Here is a 5,677-nt window from a genome sequence, read left to right on the forward strand (position 1 = left end):
GTATCGCGACCGACGTCATATTGCGGCCGAAAGTTGAGCTTCGCTCGAAATATCGATCGATCTCACACGATAACACCGGAGTTACCGACCATATGACGCGAGTTCGTTATCGACCGACCGTACTTGGCTGTATAACAGTTTGTCGATTATTTCAATTTTAATTCGAATCAAAATTTACACATGAAATCAAACTCTCACTTGTAATGAATCGTGAAATGTGTGAACGGAAATTCACTTGCGGCATCCGTATTCGATCAATTCAAATCACTGCATTACTTCAAGTTTAGCGATGATTCTAAAATTTTCAACGCTTACCGACCGAAAGTATCATCATCACAGATACTAAACAAGTCACTCAACTGACGATATTATCGTCGGATTCTGTCTTAGATAACCAGGCCTCCGTTTGAACTAGAAAATTTAACCTCGAACCAACGTGTCAAGGTAGCTAATATATTACACTACGTAATATAATCGCGGTCATTAACTGACACCAATTACTATTGTTTGTAAAACACTATATGAACGAATGCGGTTTTCATGGGGCGATAAAATTGCTAAGATTACAATAGAATTACGTCATTTTTGACGCGGTTAACGCTAACGTATTTTATTTTTTTTAATATATTGAACGTTGAACGATAGAACGTTGATTGAGGAAAGAAGGGGGAAAAATAACGTAAACGCAACTAAATTTAGATTTCTAACGAAATAATGAGTTTATCCGTGTACTAGTGCATTTAAATACTACGAAAGAGACGGAAAATCGGGTTCGGTAATCCAATAATTGCTCACGTACAAGTGGCTTTGGAAATTCAGAAAAATGACAGAATATAAGAAAGCCAAAAACGGAATTTGACGGCGAAATATACACGCAAATGATTCGATTATTAATTTTTTAAATCCGAGACGAAATCAATTTACAATGAAGTGAGTCAGTGGTAAACGTGTTACAGAAGAGACGACGCAAATTAGTATACACGAGATATTCTGTGAATAGCCAAATAATAACCGAATAACCAGTGAAATCACATGCTTCGTTACCCCCAAACATTGATATTTTACCCTCACTATCGCACGCTCGATATTTTACACTTTGAACCGAACGGAATAAGATAAAAGCGAAAAGACGATCCGGTCTAAAGCCACTCGCAACGTCGATGTTACTAATTGGTTCGGGTGCGCTAACTGATCATGTGATCGAACTAATTCCGATTTTGGACCACTGAAAGGTCTCGGTGTATCGACATTTATAGACCTCGACCCGAACGGTATCTGATTTAAGATAAGACGTACATCGTCGGCCTCGATTGGACTTGCAGGATATTTGGGGCGGTTAAAAATCTGCCTGGAAAAAAATTCCTACAATTTCACTCTAATATCGCTTATTTGTTCCAAATACGATTAAATCAATTCAACAATTTCGATTCAGTTGGTTTGTCAAAATGATATAGTCAAGCGAATTCCTTGATTCAACAAAAGTCTTTCTTAACGCCATCGAGTTAAACAATCAATCCTTTCCCTCCGTGGATGTTGCACTAGATATTTTCAGCTGAACAAAGCCGTGAAATCTATTTCAATTGCTGCGCCGACATCAAATTATCGCAAATAGTACAAAGAAAATTTAATATGAGTGAGGATTATCACAAATAATGGCAATGCATATTAGATTTTCGGTTTACAGTTACAGAGCTCATATTTATGTAGTACCGAAAACCATATTTTCGGGTAATGGTACAGAAAGAAAAAAAGCAAAGAAAATATTCGATATCTCTACTCTCTAGTGCAAACAATTCATTTCTCGCATCAGCCAACAGCGATTTGAAATGATGAGCATACCAATGTCGGAATAAAATCTGAACAAAATGCCTCCACCGATCGCAATTATCTGCAATCAAAAACAAAGTCGATCAATGACCCAAAGGTCCTCGTTACTACCGGCGGTCAATTCTCTATAAGCAGATTAAACGATGCTTGAGTCCGAGGTTGAACTTCCGGTTCTCCTTGCTCCGATAATGGCGTATGAAAAAGGATATGATTCAGTTTGTTGCCCATGCAGTTGTGAGTCAATCGGCTCGCTCTCAGCCCTCGTATGTCGGTTGATGCGATAGCGACAATGCTTGTGATGCCTGGTATCGTGCCTGCATGATTTACATATCGTGTTTCCGACCGCACTGCGCTGCTCAATTTACGAACCACGTGACATCGACCATGCATACAACGAGCGAGGAAATGGGGAAGTAAAGGGAATCACCCAACCCTTTGTCAATGCGAATTGATAACCCTACACCGCGGAGGAAAATTTCTAGTTAGTACAGTGGCTACTACCGCAGAGTCAGAAGCTATTATAATTTCATTTTTACAATCTGCACTTACGCGATTGGGTTGGAAATAAACAAGCCAATGACAGACGGACTAACTATAAAGTTAGTCTTAACCTCTTTCCGGCCATCGTTCCATATTTGGAACGGACACGTGCAAAATTCGGCCGGAAAGAGGTTAAGACTGATTCGACCCTCTTGACTGTTTGACCGTACTCTATAGTCTTCCTCGTTGGAATTATATTCAAATATATCTATGTTATAACCGACGCTATACACTGAGATGAAAATAGACGCTATGCTGATTGTTAATTTTCCCCATTACTTTTTATTACGTTCATAATTGTTTGAGAGATGAGAATTGTGATACAGCTGAAATCCTGTCCTATAATCAAGAGTTGCAACAAATTGACCATATGCACAAATGAAGTTCGCGTGATGAAATTACAGGGCTTTCAATGATTCACGGCATCTATCTCTGCTCATTGTTAGTTTATGAATACGGTATTTTTTCTCAGTATATCCGATACACTTTGCTCACTTATACCGTGAACTCTGACCAATAAAACCAGAAGCGCGTCACGGTTCAGACTCTGCTTACCCGTACGTCAAATCGTGACAAATATCCAAGTACTCGGTGTACAGATTTCTTTACACTTACACAATCTTGTTAAGCTACTTTTCAGTTTGCTCTCTGCGGTATAAAGCCGCTGCGATTGTAATATATATGTTAGTATGACGTGGAGTGAATCAGCGAGTCGGAAACGGCTTAGAGCGCAAGTGTAATTAATTTATAGCACAATAAAATGACAGGGTTTGACGAGTAGCGAGTATAATTATCGATGTCGGATCAAATTAGGACCTGAACGGTTCTGTTCCACAGCCAGTAAAATCCTCATCGTATATAGGTCTGGATAATTATTGCAGATTTTTCAAAAACGAATACAAAAACTGTGATATTGTTGTCAGTATAATTTATTATATCATCCCAGCGTGGAATTTGTATCATCGATTCGCGATTTGCGGGTAATGTTACGCATGAGCGTGAGCTTATCGTAGTTCGTGGCCTAAGGAATTAGCCCGAATTGGATTATCCGGATTCCGCGAAAAGATAACCGTCTTCGTGACCATGTAGTTGTTTTTTTTTTTTTTTTATTATACGGTGCGACGATCGATAAACTCTTCGATATTTATCCTCTTCGGCAGCCGGGTGCGGGTTCAATTTGCACGCAAACTTCCGGGTTTCGTTATCGCGATATTCGATCCATAAAGTGCCACGCGGCGCGTGCAAATTGCGTTAAAGCGTGCGATGCGTCACTCGCGAAAGGTGGAATTAATCGCTGTAGTACGAAGGTATAAACAGATAGCTGTTACTGTATCAGTGTATCGATTCTTTAGTTCCAACCTGACAGAGACTCACGTCCAATTTTAACCGCACCTCCGTTGAAACACATCGAAGCGGCAATTTCGTTGCAACATCGTTCTGAGAACCAGTTTATTTTACAATAGTTCACTACAAATTCGCTACGAATACAGCAACGAGTTGCAGCTGACCGACCTACTTTGCGAAATAAATAGCAGGATGAATAGAAGCTCTCCTACGTATATCTTTCGTTCAAACAAACAATAGTAGTGAATTCAGAGGAACCGATCACGGCTAGCTGTTCACGGACAGACTTTGGTGACGTCACACGACACTAACCAATAAGAATGAATGAGGCTCGGAGACTCTCGTTCAAGCGTCTAATGAGAATTAAAAAAAAGTCTGCAAGTGCCAGTTTTTAAAAAATAAAATTTCTTTTAAAAAGTATCGGCCTTGGCATCCACATACTTCCGAAGGAAATTTTGTTTTATTTCTTTGTTAATGGTACTTGTATTGATCTTTTCTAATTCTCCCTTTTCCAATTTTCAACCACTACGCAATCTCGACATATTATTTATACTGTTATTGTATTTTACCACGCAGCATCTTTTACCAAAATTCAATTGACGCAAGTAACGTTACATACGTATAATTAGTTTGTGATCTGCAACAGAGTTGAGAGTTATAACCGTATCGAAATATCGAAAATCAGTTAAAACTTACAAACATTCGTATCAGTTTATTGACATACTTAACGCCTATATTTAGGTATACATAATTCGGGAAAAGTTCCTTCGGTAAATATAAAATTCCATCTTTACTTTTCTTATTGACTAATCTCCACCGCCAACAACCGACCGATATCTGGAATTTCTCCTGAGAGTGGAAATCGTATGACATGTAATACACATCTACAACATACACGGTGTGAATAATTACTAACTCGAGGAAAAACGCAAGTGTGGTGTATTCATTGAAACATACCGTACAGCCACTTCTTCGACTTTTTAAGTTCTACTGCTCAATATCCCGTCTACCAAGATACGCGCAATATCCGCCTGCTATATAAGTGTGTACGCCTTCTGAAAAACGATCGAATTGAACAAAACGCCGTTTGCTCAACCGTCGCACCTGCCGATCACCGAACAATCTATTTCGTTAATAAATAGCTGTGCAGCGTCATTTTGCACCGCGGGTGAAATACAGACTTTAATCTATTCCAGCTTCGCGGGTCACGGATATAGATTCTCGTTTAAATTCCGCTGACTATTTTCACTGTTTACCATAACTAAAAAATGTAGGTCTCGGTAACCAGAAAATCCAGTATATGTTACTATTGTTTATTACTGTGATTAAACGCGTCGTATATTTTTCTGCAACTATTGGGATTGCTACTTCGCAATGCGTAATCTGGTGGGAAAAAAACCAATACGACCAGGCTGACAGCTGACCGTTGACCGTATTTTTTCGCGTGTGGATGATAAAACAGATATTTTATTGATTACGTTTCATAAATTTATGTGACATGAGTAATTCGAAACCCCAAGAATTACGATTTGCCTACGTTAAAATTAAAACCTTAGGTTATGCGGTGATAAAATGGCGCCGACAACCAGGATCTGATGTCGTGAGGACATTTTTCATTTACGATAATTTGATTTTGTTGTAACGATAGATTAACGTTGTCATAGTTGTAGTGGATTAAACAAAGATTGCGGGAATCCAAGTATTGCAGAAAAAAGATATTCGTCATTCTACTTCTCCTTGGGAATCAGCGATGAGAGCAACAGGCGATTCGTTAGGGGTGCGTCCTCCGTACTGATATAAAAATAAACAAAAGTGAACCGCGTCCTGCGCCGTCGATAAGATAGTTCTCAAAAAAATTCAGCGAGCGTGTTCGAACGTTTTGAACCGATCGTTAGAGTCTGCGCATGCCCAGACCGCCCGCCGCGTTACGACGAAGGTAGCAGTCTGCTCGACAGATAGAGAGAGA

The sequence above is a fragment of the Neodiprion virginianus genome, chromosome 1, assembly GCF_021901495.1.
Source record: "Neodiprion virginianus isolate iyNeoVirg1 chromosome 1, iyNeoVirg1.1, whole genome shotgun sequence".
In the NCBI taxonomy this organism is placed as follows: Eukaryota; Metazoa; Arthropoda; class Insecta; order Hymenoptera; family Diprionidae; genus Neodiprion; species Neodiprion virginianus.